We start from the raw sequence: 21,920 nt of genomic DNA, 5'->3' as shown, positions 1-21,920 counted from the left end.
ATTAAAAGCCAATTTAAAAAAACCAAAACCAAATGTACAATACAAAATTCATTTAAAAACTCATTCAATAATACAGTAGGTGTGACAAGTCCTAGTAGGGATGTGAGCTCATACACACACACACCTTGATCCATCCCAAGGCCCCAATCCGGGTTGCCCCAGGGAACACCTGCCCAGCCCCAGATCCATCCCTGAAACAAGTTGGGTGAAGGACTAATGTTTAATGAGAGCCTTTTAAACCCTAGTTAAACATACAGCCTTCCACCTGATGGAGAGCAAAGGGGCTCTGATCAGTTGAAGAAGCGCTGCATCACAAGACCCTGCCATACACGGAATACTCTTGAGGAGCAGTACTCTGTAGCAGCAGCCAGAGGATTCAATCTTGTGGGGTGCTGCTCCTCAAGAGCCACCCGCTATGGAGATCACCCACCCAGCCCGCCCTGGATCAGGCCATTGGTCCATCCAGCCCAGCACCCTGTTTTCAATGCAGCCAACCAGATACCTGTGGGAAATTCCTCTCGAAACACGAGCTCTTTCCCCATCCTGCAGCTTCCAACAACTGGTATTCAGAAGCATTTACCACCTCCAACTGTGGAGGCAGAGCACATCCACAAACTTGTCTGATCTTCTTTTATTTTTTATTTTTTAAAAAAATATTCAAAATTACAAGACATATTATCCAAAAACATATCATCCTTGTCCCCCCCCCCCATTTTTCCTCCCTCCCTCCCTCCCACCCTCCCACACAAAACCCACCCACCCCCACCCCACCCTCCGACTTCCCTCAGTTCCAGTCTTTGGTTTCTCTAAAAATCCTGTTTTCTGCATGTTACAAAATTGTATAGGTCCTCAAACTATTTAGCTGATTATTATCAATAAAAGGTTTGTGAATGTTTATTCAAAACCTGCCAAGGAGTCCAGTTCGCTTTGTTGCATCTTCAGATACTTTGTAAAGGGTTCCCATTCATCCTTAAAGTCACAGTTATCCTTGTCCTGTAGCTTGTATGTCAGTTTTGCCAGTTCTGCATAGTCCATCAATTTTTCTTGCCATGATTCTTTAGTTGGGGTTTCTTCAGTCTTCCATCCTTGTGCTACCAGAACTCTCGCGGCCGTTGTCGCATACATGAAGATGTTTTTCAACTTTTTTAGCAGGTCTTTCCCTACAATCCCCAAGAAAAATGCCCCAGGTTTTTTAACAAATGTTAAAGTCTGATCCTCTTTTAAAGCCATCCCAGTTCGTGCCCATCACCGCCTCCTGTGGGAGTGAGTTCCACAGGTTAACTATGCACTGTGTAATTTTAAAACACTAATTAAACATAAAGTGTTGGTGGGAGAGAGATACAGAGTCTCCTTCCCCCTCACCTGGTAGAGAGTGTGGAGTTCGATCTCATGGGGCACTGATACTATTGTTTATATAGGACTATAAAGCTTGGGGGGGTTGAGGTAGAGAGGAAATAGATAATTTGCAGTTACAAAACCCTTGGCCAGGTTCCTATGCAACTGAATAACGCGACAGACTAGTAAAGCTAAATATTTCCTTTCCCCCATTATATATATATAGACACTTAAAACAAGCAACAACAATCTCAGCTGACTTGGGCCAATATCTAATCCTGCAGAACAGCTCATAAAACAAAGGATAGCCCCTTCCCTTTCCTGGACACAATGAATATATAAAAATATAAGCTGACTCTGAGTTGAATGTGGTATTGCAAGTTTATGTTGAATGGGGGTGTTCTTGTTCCTGCCAGGGGTTTCAAAGTATATTTTACGTTTGTGAATTGTGCCTTTTTGAGTGATTTTTCCTGCATTACTTCAGGGATCACGAGCCTTCATGGCCCCTTTGGCTCATTTTCAAAGTAGAGGAACTATTGTGACTCTCCCCGGCACACCAAAATTAACCCCATGCTGTGATTAGGCTGGCGAAGGCTTCCTTCAAACCTGATTCCAATGTCTGAGATTTCATTTACTGGTTTATTTAAACTTATTATCATTTAATTGGTTTTTAAAAAACGCACCTCGAAGCAATTTACAAAAAAGAACAGGAAAATGAAAGTATCAGTAAAAGCAGTCCAAAACAGCTATTGAAAATATTTTTTTAAAAAAAATGGAATCAACTACAGTGGTACCTCGGGTACAGACTCCACTAACCCAGAAATAGTACCTCGGGTTAAGAACTTTGCTTCAGGATAAGAACAGAAATCGCTTGACGGCATCGCAGTGGCAGCTGGAGGCCCCATTAGCTAAAGTGGTGTTGTTGTTGTTTAGTCATTTAGTCGTATCCGACTCTTCGTGACCCCATGGACCAGAGCACGCCAGGAACTCCTGTCTTCCACTGCCTCCCGCAATTTGGTCAAACTCAGGCTGGTAGCTTCGAGAACACTGTCCAACTATCTCGTCCTCTGTCGTCCCCTTCTCCCTGTGCCCTCCATCTTTCCCAACTCCCTTTTCCAGGGAGTCTTCTCTTCTCCTGAGGTGGCCAAAGTATTGGAGCCTCAGCTTCATGATCTGTCCTTCTAGTGAGCACTCAGGGCTGATTTCCTTAAGAATGGATAGGTTTTTGTTTGTTTGTTTGTTTGTTTTCCGTATAGCGACCATTAACTTTTTTTTTTTAATCTTGATATTTTATTAAGGATTTTCTTGTTTTACAGAAGTAAGTGTAATGCCTCGTTGTTGTTTTTCCATGTAACATTTTTACAAATCCATTTCATTTGTTGAGGCATTAGGGGGAGATGAAAAGAAAAAAGAAAAGGGGGGGTGGCGAGAGGGAAGATGGAAGGGGGTGGGGTCGGGTGGCGGTGTTTCTATTATGTTTAATGTATGTAGAGTTTGGGGTCAGCGTTGTTTGTGTTGTTCACTTGTGTTCCTTTGGTATGTAAAATAACTAAGCAAGTAATAGACATCACCCCAGAATTGGCCCTACTAAACATTTTCCAAGACAACAATGCCCATTTACACCACAAAGAATGGATAGGTTTGATCTTCTTGCAGTCCATGGGACTCTCAAGAGTCTCCTCCAGCACCATAATTCAAAAGCATCAATTCTGCACCTATCAGCCTTCTTTATGGTCAAGCTCTCACTTCCATACATCACTACTAGGAAAACGATAGCTTTAACTATACAGACCTTTGTTGGCAAGGTGATGTCTCTACTTTTTAAGATGCTGTCTAGGTTTGTCATTGCTTTTCTCCCAAGAAGCAGGCATTTTTTAATTTTGTGACTGCTGCCTCCATCTGCAGTGATCATGGAGCCCAAGAAAGTAAAATCTCTCACTGCCTCCATTTCTTCCCCTTCTATTTGCCAGGAGGTGATGGGTCCAGTGGCCATGATCTTAGTTATTTTGATGTTGAGCTTCAGACCATATTTTTTAAAGTGGTAGCTCAGCTTAAGAACAGTTTCAGGTTAAGAACGGACCTCCCATTGAAGGGAGCTGGACCAGATGGCCCTTGGAATCCCTTCCAATTCTACAATTCAGTGATTCTATTAACATTCTACATTACCCAGTTGGGCTAAACAAAAACATTGACTCTCCCCCCCCCCCACAAGACCCTAGACCACTATGCCACTGTCCCTCACAGCCAGTAGACCACCACACCCACCCCATGGGGGATGAGACGCAACAGGTCCTTGCAGTTGCAATCTACAGTCCTGTTCTCTGCCTCCATCCATCACCATGATGGGCATTTTGCTTATTATGTTTACAAGAGACAACTCCTTATCTCCGCAAGGATCCACCATCTCAGGAAAGCAGGGGGACTTGGGGACACGAAGAGGAGGAGAGCAGGAAAGACAGGGTTTGGCGTTTGAGTTCCTTTTCAGAAAAGCTATTCACTTCTTCCCCGTCTGCTGCCCATCCCAGCCCTTGCCACCCCTCCTCTTCCTTCGAGACAGTGCCCCACCTAGTCAGCCTGTGATGGCAAGTACATGATGGAAGAACTTATGGGAAAGGTCAGCATGGCGTCATGTGGAACAATGCCATTGTTAGGGGTGGCCCAGGTGGACAAGAACTGGGATGGGTGTGTGCTGTGGCCCAGATCCCCCTACCTCTCCCCTGCTTTTAAACTTAAAAGTTTTAATTTTGTAAAAACAAAAAGACTTTGCCTATACTTTGAACATGCTGTAAAATGCAGTGCTGGTGGAACATGCAGGCACCCAGACAGCCGCAATCTTAATTTGCTTAGACATCTAGCCTAGAAAGCACTAACTAGGCTTTGGGAAGGAGCCCTCATGCCTCTCTCCCAATGCTGCTGACCCCCAGCTGCTTCTGTGGCCCCTGTCAGCTGGCCAGGAGAAATGGGGGTGCCCTGAATCAACCCAGAAGCCATAACAGCTTTAGGAATTCCAGGGCCGTCCAGGAAAATTGTGACACTTGAAGATTACATACCCTTCAGATGTCTCTACAGTGGTACCTTGGGTTACAGACGCTTCAGGTTACAGACTCCACTAACCTGGAAGTAGTACCATGGGTTAAGAACTTTGCTTCAGGATGAGAACAGAAATCGTGCTCCGATGGCATGGCAGCAGCAGGAGGCCCCATTAGCTAAAGTGGTGCTTCAGGTTAAGAACAGACCTCCAGAACGAATTAAGTTCTTAACCCGAGGTACCACTGTATTTTCCAGGGACAGTCCCAGCTTTACAGAAGTTTCTGTAAATTTCCCAGTTTCTTATGTGAACCCGGAATGTCCCACTTTTCCTTAGGATGTCCCTATTTTCATCAGAGAAACCTTGGAGTGTATCATAGGATGTCCCTGTTTTCATTGGGGAAATGTTGGAGGTTATGGAGTTACGCAACCCCCCTGAGCCACCTGAAGGGAAGTTTTTTTAAAAAAAATGTTTAATGTTTTACTATGTTTTTATGTAAGATGTGTGGGGTATAAATAATAAAATTATCATTATGGAATGGAACGTCCCTATTTTCATCAGAGAAATGTTGGAGGGTATGCAACCCATTCGGCATACATGCCTAGCAACTTGCCCTCCCTTCTTTTGTCTGTACACAAATGCCCCCCCCCCAGCTTAAATAGAGACTATTATTGTTCTTTTGCTTAAAGTGTAGCTGTAAACCTGCTTTAAAGGTGGGAATGGTTTGCTTGCGTAGATTGGGCCGCATGCTGAACTTACGAGTGTTTTCGCTTCAGGGGTAAAACTCCCTCCGCACTGGGATAGACGCAGGATAATTCCACAGGGAACCCTTAGGGAACGTGCGATTTGGAATGAAGGCACAGAAAACAATGGGAGATTACTGTGATGCAGGCCTGTGGTCTCATCCCTCCCAGGTGGTGAGGAGGGGCCTCTATCAGACTTGGATGCAAAGACAGGTTGGAAAACCATTATCTGCATCTCTGTGCACGGTAAACATCAGAGCAGAGGACAGCAGAGATAAATAAAGCATCCACCATACAATGGGCTTTGTCGGGAGACAGAAACATCCTGTCTTGTTTTCCCCTCAGCAATCCTGGTTATTGTCCCATCTCTGAAACCACACCCAGATATGTAAGGGGACAATGTAATATGGTCCTGGGTGACGCAAGGAAAAACATGTGGCCTTGTAAATAAGCTTGGCACCGGCTGTTTAGATGTGGAAGTGAGAGGCCTCGTCTTCCAAGCTCCAAATCTCTGGGCCCCTTTTCTCCTCAAAACTCTTGAGGCCCTTAATTATTAAGAAGAACCTGCTGGTCAGGCCTGTGGCCCTTCTAGTCCAGCATCATGTTCTCACGTTGGCCAACCAGATGCTTATGGGAAACCTGAAAGCAAGAACCAAACACAACAGCTCTCTCCTCTCCTGCAATTTCCACCCAATGTTCAGTGATACTCTACAAAGGTCTTTGAACTCCAGCTTCCAGATTCTACACTGGTTTCCACACAGAAAAGTACCGTATTTTTCGCTGTATAAGATGCACCAGGCCATAAGACGCACCTAGTTTTTGGAGGAGGAAAACAAGAAAAAAAAATATTCTGAATCCCAGAAGCCAGTGCAGTGAAAGCAGCAATCCCTCTTGCTGTTCTGGCTTCTGGGATAGCTGCACAGCCTGCATTCACTCCATAAGACGCACACACATTTCCCCTTACTTTTTAGGAGGGAAAAAGTGAGTCTTATAGAGCAAAAAATACGGTAAGTTGTGCCCTGAAACCGTACAGTTAGTTCTACCTAGGACAACCTTCCCCAGTTTGGTGATGACCTCTCAACATTTTGGACTACAACTCCCATCATACCTGACCATTGGCCATACTGGCGGGGGCAGGTTGGGGAAGACAGGAGGGTTGGAGGGTTGAAGCAGTTCCAAGCAGACACGCCATGTCTTCCAGGAGACATGGTTGAGCTTGAGTACAGAGCATGAAAGTGCTGCAGAAATCTCATAGCCATAATATAGTTGGGCATTCCATACTCTCCTGAGTGTTGCAGAATTCCAGGCTTACCACAACAGACCCAGAGTTGGTTTCCTTTGGAACAAGGAGCACTGGGGACATTCCCCTTTGTGTGCAAATATATCAGCAGAACATTAGTGTTGGCCTGGGCTCCTTTACCTTAGAGTGCGAGTCATTGTTTCTGAAGCAAGAAGCATACTTCATTTGTTTTTAGACATGTCACAACAGGCATCAACTCAGTAGAGGCGTCTCCTCCTATGTGAAAGAAAATGAGGTAATGCCTTGTGTACATCTAAACCATAGGAGATCACCAACAGAGAATCCCTTAAAGGTCTCAGTCATTGGGCTGGGATACAAGGGATCAGGCGGTCAACATTATTATTAGTTCATTAAATTTGTATACCGCCCTTCATCCAAAGATTGCAAGGTGGTTCACAGCATAAAAATACAAAACGAAAACACAAAATATAAAGTAAACAAAAACAAACAAACCAATAATTCCCTTTCCACAAACACATCTTATTATTCGTAAAATGAACATATGCCTTTTAAAACAGCTGGTTTTATCCCTGTCTTGATACATTTTGTTCTGCCGAAAAGACATAATGGTTTCTACCTAGCTAAGTTTTGCTCAAGAGTAGACTTACTGATCAACCAAAGTTAGCCATGTCCATTTAATTTCTATGCTGAGTAGGACCCACATTGGCTGCAGCCCAATAGAAGTTTTATTATGTTAGTATTTTCTTATGACTATTCTACATTGTTTTATGTAAATAGCTTCAAGTGTTTTCCTTTTTGACCATAGATAAGTCTTGTTAAGTGAAATGGATGTGCTGGTCTTGCCTCAGTTCTGGATTGGGTTAGGGCCAAGAAGCTGAAGCTCAGTCCAGATAAGATGGAGGCCCTGTTAGTGGGTGGTTCCCAAGACTGGATGGACTGAAGGTGGCCTGGTCTTGATGGGGTTACCCTCCCTCTGAAGGAGCAGATAGGTAGCTTGGTAACTTCTGGATCCTCTGCTGTCACTTGAGGCTCTCCATCATTCCTCTGATGAAAATGGGGACAACCTATTCCATAATAGATTTGACATCTTTCTGCCAGGCCTTTGGCCAGGGTTTAGTCTGACTCATTTTTTCTTTGTATAAGAACAAGCATGAAGGAGGTTTTCCAGCCCTCTCACAGGTCCTTATAATATCAGTGGAAACATTTGGTCCTGGCGAGTATTAACCGCTTCCAATTTAACCTGAGGACTGCCATTTGTTTAGTTTAATTATAATTATAATTTATTTGAATTAATTTTGGGATGCATTTTAATCAATTGAGTGCTTGTTTTTATATATATTGTGTTATTAATATGATGTTAGCCGCTCTGAGCCCAGCTCCGGCAGGGGAGGACGGGATACAAATAAATTATTATTATTATTATTATTATTATTATTATTATTATTATTATTATTATTTTACTATTTATACCCCGTCCATCTGACTGGGTTGCCCCAGCCACTCTCGGCAGCTTCCAGCATATATTTTTATTTTATTTTATTTATTGAATTTATATACTGCCCTAGACCCGGAGGTCTCAGGGCAGTTCACAGAAAAGATCACAATATATAAAATCAAAATAAGATTTGGATTTGGAATAACCCAATAACACCCCTCCAAAAAAGACTACATTTTAAAAGAGTATAGGATGTCAATCAGGTCAGCCAAAGGCCTGGTTAAAAAGGAACATTTTTGCCTGGCACCAAAAGGTATATAATGAAGGTGCCAGGCAAACTTCCCTGGGGAGAGCTTTCCACAGGCGGGGAGCCACTACAGAGAAGGCCCGTTTATATAAAAACATAATAAAACATTAAACTTTTTTTTAAAACTTCCCTATACAGGGCTGCCTTCAGATGCCCCAGGGGGCTGGACAAATCTATACCTTCCAACATTTGTCCAATGAAAATAGGAACATCCTACCATAACCTCCAACATTTCTCCAATGAAAATAGGGACGCCCTAAGGAAATGTGGGACATTCCAGGATCAAATCAGAAACTGGGACAGCTTCTCTAAATCAGGAATGTCCCTGGAAAATAGGGACACTTGGAGGGTCTGCTGTTGCTTCTGTTCCCTCTTCGATGTAGTGATAGCTACCAACTTGTATGGTTGAAAGAGATAATTCTTTAGAGGAAACTATGACCACCAAAGTGGTGTAATGATGCTTTAAATGTATGCTGTAGATGAGACTTGATAAGATGAGGGAAGAGCTTGCGAAATTTTGTGTGCCATTCCTTAGTTTCATATACTACTCTTCAGTGCATAATTAAAAAGAAAGAAAACTGAAGAACTACCGTTCGTACTATTGTTATTTTTGAAGAAGGAGATTGAGAGCCTGTCAGCCTGACAGGAAATCAAAGAGTTGGAGGCAGCGAATGAAATGTTTGTGCCATAGATGTGCATAGTAGCGGGAAAGGAGGGAGAATTGGTCAAAAGAAAGCCACCCCTGTTAAAATGGTGTTCAAACAGGTACTTCAGTACAGGGAAGAGAGCTTAAAGGGTTTGGCAGGCGTCAATCCCAGTCGATACAGCTCAGTGAAGAGAAAAGTGGATTGGCTGAAGACTAAAAGTTATGACTGACCAGAAATTTATCAGGAAACCTGAAAGACCAACTTCCCCTCTATTGCATTTAGATTAAAAAATGGGCCCTGTTAATCTCACTACAGCCTGATGGTGAAATTCAGGTGGGCTTATTGACTGGCAGCACTGCAGTACAGTACAGTGGTACCTCAGGTTACAGACACTTCAGCTTACAGATGCTTCAGGTTACAGACTCCACTAACCCAGAAATAGTACCTCAGGTTAAGAACTTTACTTCAGGATGAGAATACAAATTGTGTGCCGGTGGTACAGCGGCAGCTGGATGCCCCATTAGCTCAAGTGGTACCTCAGGTTAAGAACAGTTTCAGGTTAAGAATGGACCTCTGGAATGAATTATGTTCTTAACCCGAGGTACCACTGTACAATAAAATCCAAGAGGCTCCATCTGTACTGGTGGTTTTTATATCAAACCATATTATCCATGGTAATGGTTACACAACAAGTGAAATCAAAATTCTGCTAATGTTTCCATCTGTTTACAGTAGTCTTCTAAGTAACTTATAAGTTTTTCCCATTCTTTTATAAAGTATTTGTCCTCTTGGTTCCTGAGCTTTCCAGTCAGATTTGCCATTTTGGCATAGACCATCAGCTTGGTTTGCCATTCATCTCAGTAGGGACTTTCTCTTCTTTCCATCTCTGGGCTAGTAACATCTCTTATACGATAATGTTTTGATGGGATTGTTTTGTGGTGTATTTTAAGTATGGATGATTATGTTTGTAAACGGAGAAATCTGAGGGCTCCCTTGGACAAAAAAACAAGGACACCAGCCAGGAATACCAGAGCAAAACAGCAGCCAGTAGGCTTGGTCTTTATTGAAGACTGTCGCGACAGGACTCCCACCTGCCACAAGGTGGAACAAGATGGAAGCCCTGAACAAAAGAAGACCCAACTTTTATTAGCTACTCATCCCCCATGCTACACCCCTAAGACTACATCATAACTACATCATGACTACATCATTGACACATCACAAGGAGGAGGGGTTCAGGGAGGAGTTGTGGTGGTAACCTGAGTGTCTTGTCACCTGTCCGGTTCCTCCTTTCCCCCTCCCCATGATTACATTCCTGAGGACAAAGAGGAGTTCACTGTTTCCTGCCCCCAGAGGGAAGCACTGATCACTGTCCTTTGTTTCAGTCCGTACTGAATCCACTTCCATATGCAGGTCCTTTGTGAGTGTAATGATCTTCTGTCTGGGACCATCAAGGCTGGTATGCCAACTGGCTAGGGCTTGCTGCAGATGTGTTGATACGCTTGGGGATTATGGCTGCCTTGTGTCAAGTCTCCCCCCTTTGATAGCCCTTCCTTCATGGTGTAAAATAAAAGTGGAACGGTACAGATCCGATGTATGGCTGATTTTTTATGAATTTATAACAGAAGCATCGCATATGTTGTGTGTGAGTGTGTGTGTGTGTGTGTGTCGTGTTTGTACAAACTGAATGATTCCTGCAACATGTTTTAAAGGTTGTGTGATTGGCTTTGGTATTTTACAAACCACTTAGAAGCCTACTTAGTGGCAAGCTGTTGTTGCTAGTTCTTTTTTTTTCTCAGGCTCCCCACAAAGTGCGGTTTGATCACCTGCTGAAGACAGCAATAGCTGTGACCTTTGCATCTTTCCGTTCTCCCTCAGCCCACTGCTTCCTTCGTGCACTAACATTTCATTCGAGCCAAAATTTCCCAGAAGGGACTTTTCCAGGGATTTTCTTTTCCCCCTGCCCACCCACAAACTGCTGGAGATTTCCACCTCCCTCCAGAGAATATCATAGGAAGATAGGAAGCTGCCTTGAACCAAGTCAGGTTATTCAGTTTGACCCCAGTAGGTTTGCAAACTTTTCTCTCCCTGGAATAGAGGCAGAAGTTCAACTGCTGCAACTGGTCCCCTGTTGAATTCCAGGGCTTACGTCCCTCCACCACGACCCTGGCCCCTCTTTGTCTAGCTTCCTCGCTCCTAAAACACTCGTGTTTGTGTGAGGGGGTTTGTCAGATTTCTTTCCACAGTTCCATTTAGTGCTGCAGCTAAAAATAACAGTCCTGGAAACCTTCCCATTTCCTGCAAAGCTGCACCCCCTTTGCAGCGCCTTCCTCTAAGCTGCGTCCCTCTTTGCAATGATAGTTCTGTTGTGAGCCAGTAAAGTCTTCTGGGAAAGAGTCCGAGGTCGTCATGTAAACTGTTTAGCTTCAGTGTCTCTCTTTGGAGGAGACAAGGTGACTGACAGATCAGGAAGTGGGATCTAGCAGTCAGAGGTGAGGTGGGGCTGATCTGCAAGGGAATTGCATACTGATCTTGGAAAGGAGAGTAAAGTCGATGAAGCCTAGGAGTCAGGGAGGGTCCTAAGTTTTATTTCAGGCTCCAGCATCATGCAGAAACATGACAGTTGTCAGCTGGCATCTGTCCGAGCCAGACAGACTATGTCCCCTGGCTTGCGGCCAACTTTACATTTACTCAAAGAAGAAACACACACACACCAGTCTCCAGGATCCAGCTGCTAATGCTTGACTTCTGCTTGTTGGAAGTGGCAACAGCAGAGATCATTCCATCTGTAACTAAAGGGTTAGTGTTAAAGTCAACTAGCCAAGAAGGGTACAGGTGGAAATGTTGCTTAGCAACCAGACCCAGTGGCATGATGTTTGCTGAGACAATACACACCCTGATTGGCCATGTAGTTTGGAGGTAGTTTTCCTCTGCATGTTTGATTCAATGTCTCCCTGCTATGTAGAAGGCCTGAAATAAGAAAGAAAAAAGCCTCTCTGTTTATTTTTCCTCATACACCGCTTTTGTTCATTTTCCTCCCTAAAGTGTGAGCAGTATTTATTTTCTCTCTGGACTCAGCATTATTTATGTGACTCTTGCAAACACTGCTGTGGTCTTCCTTCTGTCCATAAATCCTCAGCAAATGGGGGTGTTGGGGTGGGCAAAATCCCTCTTGTTTTTCAGGAATGCCCCATTGGCCAAATGGGCATCTCATTCAAAAGCACAGAGAGGTTTCAGTCTATGAAGAGACCAGGCATTTCCTAACATAACGGTTAGCTCACTGTGATGAGACTTCAGTCCTATCACCCTGGGCTATAAATATACAATCTGCCTTGCAAAAAAATGTTGAGCTAACAGCATTAAGGATCAAGCATAACTTATTCTAGTGACTATATTCTTTCTCAGTAACTCTGCATGCATATGAGAGGGTTTGAGGAGGGCAGAAAAGTATTTAGGGTAAACCCTCCCTAGCATAGCGTGAGAGTTGAAACAATCCTCTAAACCACAACAGCCAGAAGATATGTGTACTTCCTTCTCTCTCATGAATACACTGGTGTTTGTTTGTTTTAAAAAAAAGTCCTTTCTTATGCCCGGGGAACTGAAAATTGCAAAACATTTGCACAAAATATCAATTTATCAGCCAGATTCAAAATCTGGTATGACCCGGGTCTTCTCTGTAAAGCACTGGACAAACCGACTGATGCCATGCACAAGAGATCTGTATTTCACTGAATAATAATGAAAAGATGGGTTTGGGTCTGTTACTGGGGGGAAATCCTCACTCTCCACTGGCACAGGCTATTAAAACCCCTCGATAATCACTGCCAAGTCCAGGGGTTCAAATAACCCTTCGTTCCCATATCAGAGGATATTTCAGCTTGTGTGCTTACATGCACACATTGTGTGTTGCTACATGCACCGCAGCCCGGCCGCCTTCCTCTTCATGCTGTAAGCCCACATCCCATTTTTATCGGTTTGGTTTGTTGCATGAATGGTGGCTCAGGGTGGCTGAATGCAAACGTTGCGAAGTTAATGAATGAAGCAGCTGCAAAAGAATCAGAGACAAACCCAGACAGGAGTTCATTCTAGAATGGGATAACTTCAAGAACTACTTGTAAAATAGCTGTAATATAAGCACGGTAGTTGCCTTTGAAAGATTTCTGTAAATGATATATATAATGGAAAATGACATAAAAATAGAAAAAAGAATTTTTACCAAATAATAATGACAAATTAAAGTAATATGTTTATTACAAAGGGAAACATAGAGAGAATGGGAGGTCTTATGTTTGGGTAGAAAACACATAGTTGAAATTATATGTAATTTTCTTTGTGGGCATAGATATCCTTATTGGACAGACTGAAATGAAGATAACTACATGTTGTATATATATGAAAAATTGATTAATAAAGCATTTTTTAAAAAAAGAAGAAGAAGAAAGAAAGAAACAGTTGCAACAGATGCAATTGGCCACCTTGGGAAACAAGGCTTTTGACTGGCTCAGCACCCATCCACCATCTTCAATGGTATGTCTGCCTGCTATAGGTAGCATCCCAGCATAAAGGCATGTGAGGAGAGAGAAAGCTGGAGCTCTTTGGCAGAGCTAGGGATGCAAGAGAAATGCATTCAAGTGAGCCTACCGAATTCGCACTTCCTGAACCAAACCACAAGTGAAACATGGTTCTCCTTGGAAAGTCCATCTGAATTTTGTGACGTACTTCTCCAACCAAAGAATGTGCACAAAAATGCATAGCTTCGTAAAAAAGTACACATTCTTAAAAAAGAAAAGAGTAGGCCGCTGAAAATTAGATACAATAATGCATTCTATATTTTTTTTAATAATATTTATTAGAAATTTAATAGTTACAAAAAGAAAAAAGAGAGAAAAAACAATAAAGAATTTAACAAACAATACATCAAAGATAAAAACAAAAACAATACATCAAAACAACAAGAAAAACAAAAACATTTAAAAACACATCCAATTTCCATATTTCCTTTCATTTACTTGTTTCATCGACCTCCTCACACCTCCCTTTTTTGTATTCTAGTTCAATTTAGCTAATTCAGCAAATCCTTTCCATCTTTCTCAATCTTTTTTTGTTGTTGTTGTTCTATAATTTATCTTAACACAATCTAACTTTAAATTTTCCACTTTCACCCATTAACAATCAGTTTTTACTTAGTTCTTTATAACATTTCTGCTAAAACCATATAACTTCATTCCAGCATTCTTCTAACATCCATTAATTTTGCAGTATTTCTGTAAATATACTTTAAATTTTTTCCAATCTTCTTCCACCGACTCTTCTCCCTGGTCTCGGATTCTGCCAGTTATTTTCGCCATTTCCATGTAGTCCATCAGCTTCATCTACAATAATGCATTCTATTAGGGAGGAATTGCTTGCAAAAATACTAGGCAAAATTAGGCAGAACTAATATTAGGAGTGTCAAGTCTGCCCTGCCTAAGATCCCCATTTCATCCCAAGATTTATTTTGATGTAAACATGTAGTTATCCTGTGTCCTGTCCTCCCTCCTTTTTTGTCATCTTTTCTTGGCTCATTACTGGAGTCAACCTACCCTTTTTCTCCCCTTTCTCTCCTCCCAGTTCCTCAGCCCTTGATAAAGTAAGGCAACCTCCTTCCCTTGTGCCCTTCCTCCCCTGCTTATTCCCTCCTACTTTAACAAAGTCTTTCCTTGCTTTCCTCCTTCTCCTGTGTCTGTGTCTGCCATTCTCCTCCTCCAATCAATCCTGAAGATCAGCCATTCTGGCTGCAGCTGATGGGACAAAGCATTCTTAGGGAACTGGGTTAGGGAAGACTACTTTCAGGAGCTGCTGTCAGTCAGAGTAGACAATGCTAAGCTTGCTGGATCAATGGTTTCATTCTGTATAGGGCAGCTTCTTTGTTGTTTAGTCATTTAGTCGTGTCTGACTCTTCGTGATTCCATTCACCAGAGCACGGCAGGCCTCCCGCAGTTTGGTCAAACTCATGCTGGTAGCTTCGAGAACACTGTCCAACCATCTCGTCCTCTGTCATGCCCTTCTCCTAGTGCCCTCAATCTTTCCCAACATCAGGGTCTTTTCCAGGGAGTCTTCTCTTCTCATGAGGTGGCCAAAGTATTGGAGTCTCAGCTTCAGGATCTGTCCTTCCAGTGAGCACTCAGGGCTGATTTCCTTCAGAATGGAGAGGTTGGATCTTCTTGCAGTCCATGGGACTCTCAAGAGTCTCCTCCAGCACCAGAATTCAAAAGCATCAATTCTTCGGCGATCAGCCTTCTTTGTGGTCCAGCTCTCACTTCTATACATCACTACTGGGAAAACCATAGCTTTAACTATACAGACCTTTGTCGGCAAGGTGATGTCTCTGCTTTTTAAGACGCTGTTTAGGTTTGTCATCGCTTTTCTCCTAAGAAGCAGGCGTCTTTTAATTTTGTGACTGCTGTCACCATCTGCAGTGATCATGGAGTCCAAGAAAGTAAAATCTCTCACTGCCTCCATTTCTTCCCCTTCTATTTGCCAGGAGGTGATGGGCCCAGTGGCCATGATCTTAGTTTTTTTGATGTTGAGCTTCAGACCATAATTTATGCTCTCCTCTTTCACTCTCATTAAAAGGTTCTTTAATTCCTCCTTACTTTCTGCCATCAAGGTTGTGTCATCTGCATATCTGAGGTTGTTGATATTTCTTCTGGCAATCTTAATTCCGGTTTGGGATTCATTCAGTCCAGCCTTTCACATGATGAATTCTGCATACAGTCATACCTTGGGTTACAGACACTTCAGGTTGCATGTTTTCGGGTTGCGCACCACGCTAAACCCGGAAGTACTGGAATGGGTTACTTCCAGGTTTTGGCGCTCGCGCATGTGCAGAGACACTAAATCATGCTTTGCACATGCACAGACGCGCCGAATTATGACCCACGCATGCGCAGACACGCCGCTGCGGGTTGCGAACGTGCCTCCCGCACGAATCATGTTCGCAACCCAAGCATCCACTGTCGTACTCCTTTCCCAATTTTGAACCAATCAGTTGTTCCATATCCAATTCTAACTGTAGCTTCTTGTCCCACATAGAGATGGTGAAAGAAAGCTAAAGACAGCTCGGTCCTTCTGAGCTTTTCCCCCTCTTCCTCCTAAAATTGACACACACTCACACACAAAAACCACGAGTCCTTGCAGAGAAATGTGCCATTGTAAGTTATGAGAAGGTGCTGGAGAAACAGCCTCAAACCTAGCTACACATCTTGTAAATACAGCATGAACTTGAGTGTAAACAGTGGGGTTGAACTCAAGGGACCATGAACTCTACGTTTGGCAGGACAAAAAGCAGCGTGGGTTTCTTAGCAAGGGACGTTTATTTAATGATTGTATTTTTATCTCAGCCTTCATGCAAAGGGAAGAGATAGGGAGAGAAATGCAAGGTTGTTTGCATTTTGATGAGAAACAATCTGATTTGCACTTTTCAAACCAAAGCATGAACATGCAGGTCAAAGCATAAACATACAGTTACCCTATGAAATTCAGACGTCTCCAAATTATCAACTGGCAAGCAACAGGTCGAGATTTTCTAGGTAGAGCAGTTTAGCTTGAAGTGTAAAGTGAGCAGAGCTGTACTATCAAAGGATTATTAAAAGGAACAAAAATGGAAGTGAAGATGAGGCGATTTACAAACACCATATCCTTTGCTTCGAAAAGAAAAGCTTCAGAGTGCAAGCAGAGGCTTGGCCTTCAAATATCATCCCCCAGAATTTAGAATATATCTCTGGCTCAAGCTACCCAGGCCCCAGAATGCAATAGCAGAATTCAGATACATTAGAATGGGCTGTGCCGCTTTAGTCTACAGATCATATTTTGGAAACAAAACAATGCAAAAAACTCCATACAAATAGAAGACCACTGTGGCAATCCGAGGTCTCTTTGTGCCAGACTGGAGCAGTGAGGTGTCAAATCTTTGCCCAGCCATCAGGTGATGCTGCCCTTTGAAGGCCTGACTTCTAGGACTTCAAAGCACAGCGAGGGGCTCTTTGAGAGCCCTTTTGCAAACAGCCCTGCACTGCTCATTAAATGGCAAGTTTTCATTTAGAAGTTTTCTAAAGAACAGCACAGGTCTGTTTGCAAAAGGGCTTTTAAAAGCTTCTTGGTGCCCTTTGAACCTCTGGTTTTCAAAACACCCAGTAGCACTAAACCCTGCCCTCCTGCACATGATGGACAGGTGGGTGTGGTTTGAGGGGAAATGGCCTCTTTTGCCAGGTTAGAGCCCCTTATGGGCCAAGACTGACCCACATGCCGGAGGGTCCCTGCCCACCCGTGTAGTAGAAGAAGAAGAGTTTGGATTTGATATCCCGCCTTTCACTCCCTTTAAGGAGTCTCAAAGCGGCTAACATTCTCCTTTCCCTTCCTCCCCCACAACAAACACTCTGTGAGGTGAGTGGGGCTGAGAGACTTCAAAGAACTGTGACTGGCCCAAGGTCACCCAGCAGCTGCATGTGGAGGAGCGGAGACGCGAACCCGGTTCCCCAGATTACGAGACTACCGCCCTTAACCACCACACCACACTGGCTCAGCTCTGAGATGGAGTAAATTGTCTCAGCTCTGAGATGGAGGGAGACATTGGATGGATGTCCTCATTTGGAATTTGAACCGTTTTGGGAAACATACTGAGAAATCAAGTTAGTAGGAACAGGGCCTACTAATAGTTAACAGAAGTTCACTAGAGAGCACTACAGTTGTACAGCAATGTCGATGGATTTCTGTCGGGACGTTGACCATCTGTTGTACACACAAATCCAGAGGCAGTGAAAACCCAGCTCATTCAGCTCCTTCAGAGTATCAGATTTATAACCATGATGATCCCACCAGCACTGCCACCACTGAGCTCAGGGAGAAGGGTGAGCTGGCACTTGTCCTGAGCAGAGGCAACTGTGAAGGAGCATCCTGCTGCCTCTCCATGGACTCTCGGTGGCCACCACTGCTGACCTCCTCCCTTGAGGCAGCTTGTAGCAGTTGCTGCTTGGAGAGCAGGTGAGGAAGAGGAGAGGCAGCGGATGCCAAGGCCCAGCCCCACCTTACGTGCCGGGTCTGAGGGGCAGGCAGAGGGCAGGGTTGCCCTGGATGGGAAGAAAGTGGACGTAGAGCAGAGCCAAGGAGCCTTGATTTAAACAAAAAAATACAGTAGACACTCGGGTTGCAAACGTGATCTGTGCCATAAGCATGTTTACAACCCACAGTGTTTGCAACCCGCAGCGCCGCGCGTGCATGCGCAGGGGTCACAGTTTGGTGCTTCTGTGCATGCGCAAAGCACGATTTAGTGCTTCTGCGCATGCGCAAGCACCGAAACCCAGTTCCAGTACTTCTGGGTTTGGCGCAGTGCGCAACCCGAAATCGCACAACCCGAAGCGTCTGTAACCCAAGACTGTACATTGTATGTCAGTGTCTAATCTTGCCCCTTTCTAAAATTTATTTATTGGTGTGTGTTTTTCTTTTTTAAAAAATCTACCAAAGAATCAAATCAAATTGGGATTAAGAGGCTTCATTGGAACAGTTGGGGGGCAGGTGACCTCTTGGTGAAGTGGGGGGTGGCACTCACCCTTCTAATAGGAAATGCTTGGGGGACACACACAAAAATGGGGTGTCAAGGAGGGTCCGGGGGGTGAGAAATGTCGCTACTTTCATCTGAGGAATGCTGGAGGGCATGATCTCCATTCATTATTATTTTTTAACCACTGTAAATATGGAGACCAAATAAGGTCTGCTTACTAAATCATTTCAAACAGACCAATCCAGTTGGGTTGGATTATACGAACCTGGGGCCCAGATTCAACATTCATGAAATCCAGCACAACATTTGCGCTAGCAGAAGAGGGCTGTCCCACAGGAAGTACTTTGATATTTTTTGTCATTTTGTATTTGTGTAATTATGTATTTTTTCTGTTTTGGTTGTTTTTTTTGTTTTTTCTTTGTTGTTTCACTTTTTTTATGTAAAACTCAATAAAATATTTATTTATTTTTAAAAAAGGAAGTACTGGGGCTACAGCAATCGGCTGTGCAACCAACCACAAAAACTGTGGTGGCTTCCTGAATTTTCCCTTGCACGAACCATTCTGCTAGCACAACCAGCACACCATGAAGGGACTTTAACTTAGCATGACAATGAACTCCTCCCATGATTATAGCATCTTAAAGTCACCATAAAGCAAACTGTCTGTCATTAAAGCATGTCAACAGTAATATAACCTGCAGCCACTATATGGCAGTACAAATGGGACAAAAGCTAACAAAGTATATACGTCATAGCGCCTACAAATCTAAAGTGCACACAGTTAATGTATTACTTTAACCTTCATATCAAATGAAACAGTATTTGTTAAAATAAGCAGACCTACAGGCCACACAGAGGAGAAAGTCATTTGGATGATCCAGAAACACAGGCCCCACACACACGGCAGTAATCAATCCACATTTATTGTCCACCCTAAAAGTTTCAGATACTAGACAGAAAATTTTGAAAGCAGTTCTTTCTTCAGTCTCTACATTGCTGGGTTAAAAGTTCTTCAAGCCATGAAGACAAGGGTGAACTTTCCCAGAGTGGAGATGGAATAAAGTAGATGGGGTGTGTACTAAAATGCTGGTGGGGATTTTTTTTTTTTTTTAAGTAAATTGATATGGAAATAACCAATCAATCATGTTATTTGTATGCCACCTTTCCAAGGTTAAAACCATGCTCAATTTTTAAAATGAATTTAAAAATTACATAATTATAGATATAACAAAATATGCCATAAACAATAAAGACATCAAAAAGTACATAACCAAACTGAACGAATTCCAAATAAATCATAAGAAAATCTAAAATGAGAAACTGAGTGAAATCGCAACTGACAGATTCACTCATCCTTAATCTCAATGCATGTGTATGGACACTATCCTCTCATGAAGTGCCTGCCCACTGCCACGCCAGAGGGTACATGCTCTGGTCATCTCCTACTTGGACTACTGCAATGTGCTCTATGTGGGGCTACCTTTGAAGGCGACTCAGAAACTACAATTAATTCAGATTTCAGCTGCCAGACTGGTGACTGGGAGCAGCTGCCAGGACCATATAACACTAAAAGAACTACATTGGCTCCCAGTACAATTCAACATGCTGATATTGACCTTTAAATCCCTAAACAGCTTTGGCTCTGTATAACTGAAAAAGCATCTCCATTCCCATCATTCAGCCCAACACTGAGGTCCAGCTCCAATGGCCTTCTGGTGGTTCCCTCATTGCGAGAAGTGAAGTTGCAGGGAACCAGGCAGAGAGCCTTCTCTGTAGTGGCACCCACCCTGCGGAATGCCCCCCCCCATCAGAAGTCAAAGAGATAAATAAGTATGTGGCCTTCTGTAGACATCCGAAGGCAGTCTTGTATTGGGAAGTTTTTTATGTGTGATGTTGTGTTGTGTTTTTGTATGTTTTGCTGGAAGCCACCCAGAGTGGCTGGGGCAACCCAATAAGATGGACGGGGTACAGAAAATAATTTTTTGTTGTGGCTGCTGCTGCTGTTATTTCATATATTGATAAAAGACCATTTTGAGCAGTTGATATTGTAGGACAATTATTATTATTTTCTCCTAGGAAAAGAATTGCTTCCCCTTTGGTATTTTTCAATCAATGGAGGGCAGGGTTGTCGAATAATCAAGTAATACAGAAAGTGGTGAAGAGCCTTTCATTGCTCTGAAATGTATTTTTATTTATTTTTAATTGTCTTCTTTTAGCATCATAGTAATTGTTACCGTTATTAATTACATTGATATACAACCTTTTCCAGGGACATTTTATCATATGTGGTGGGACTGTAATGTAATTTTAAAAAATTGGGAAATGATATACAATGAATTTAAGAAAATGTTCCATCTAACATTTGTTAAAAAAAAACCAAAGCATTTCTGTTAGGGATTGTAGGGAAGCACCTGCCAAAGAAGTTGAAAAACATCTTTATTTTTGCGACAATGGCAGCAAGAGTCTTAATACCACAAGGATGGGAGACTGAGGAAACCCCGACTAAAGAACTATGACAAGAGAAATTGATGGACTATGCAGAATTGGCAAAACTGACACATAACTTATGGGACAAGGATAACTGTGACTTTAAAGATGAATGGGAACCTTTTACAAAGTACTTAAAGATGCAACAGAGTGAATTGGACACCTTGGCAGGTTTTGAATAAACACTCACAAACTTTTTATTAATAACAACCAGTTAGACAAATGAAGGATCCATACAACTTTGTAAAATGCAGAGAATAGTTTTATAGGGAAATCAGAGATTGGAACTGAGGGGAGTCGGAGGGGGGTGGGGAGGGGGGTTGTTTTATGGGAGGGAGGGGGAAATGGGGGAAATTAAGGGTGATATGTGTTTAAGATAATATGTTTTGTTTAAATTCCTAAAAAAAATTAATGAAAAAAAGAGGGGGGAGAGATATACAGCGGTATCTCGAGTTACATACGCTTCAGGTTACATACGCTTCAGGTTACACACTCCGCTAACTCGGAAATAGTGCTTCAGGTTAAGAACTTTGCTTCAGGATAAGAACAGAAATCAGGCTCCAGCAGCGCAGCAGCAGCAGGAGGAGGCCCCATTAGCTAAAGTGGTGCTTCAGGTTAAGAACAGTTTCAGGTTAAGAACGGACCTCCGGAATGAATTAAGTACTTAACCCAAGGTACCACTGTACAACCCTTTCTTCCAAGAAGTTCAAGAGGGTGGAAATGTTTCTCCCCCTCCCACAACAACCCTGTGAGGTAGCTTAGGCTGGCCCAAGGTCACCTCACTGACGGGAACTGCTTTCCTGTTTTAACCGAGTAACCACACCCGGTAGCTGCCGGCCTCCTTGGATTATTCATTACCTAACCCCCTCATTCTACCCACTTCCCTTCCAGATAGTGAGAAACAGGAAAGTCACTGAATCAAAGAGCCTGAGTGATACCCAAGAGTCCCTTGAGCAAAGAAGAAGAAGAAGAGCCCGGAGCCTTTCGCTGCAAAAGGCAGGCATCCTGAAGGAAGAAGATTCAGAGTGGTTGGTCAGGTACCACAACAGCAGGAAGGCAAAGTGCAGGGAAGGAAATGAAGGTACCACCTGAGAGAGAGAGAGACGGAGAGACAGCAGGTCACCCATCAGCTCATCGGG

Source organism: Podarcis tiliguerta, assembly GCF_965153285.1.
Source record: "Podarcis tiliguerta genome assembly, chromosome: 8".
Lineage (NCBI taxonomy): Eukaryota > Metazoa > Chordata > Lepidosauria > Squamata > Lacertidae > Podarcis > Podarcis tiliguerta.
Note: the sequence above shows the minus strand (reverse complement) of the source record.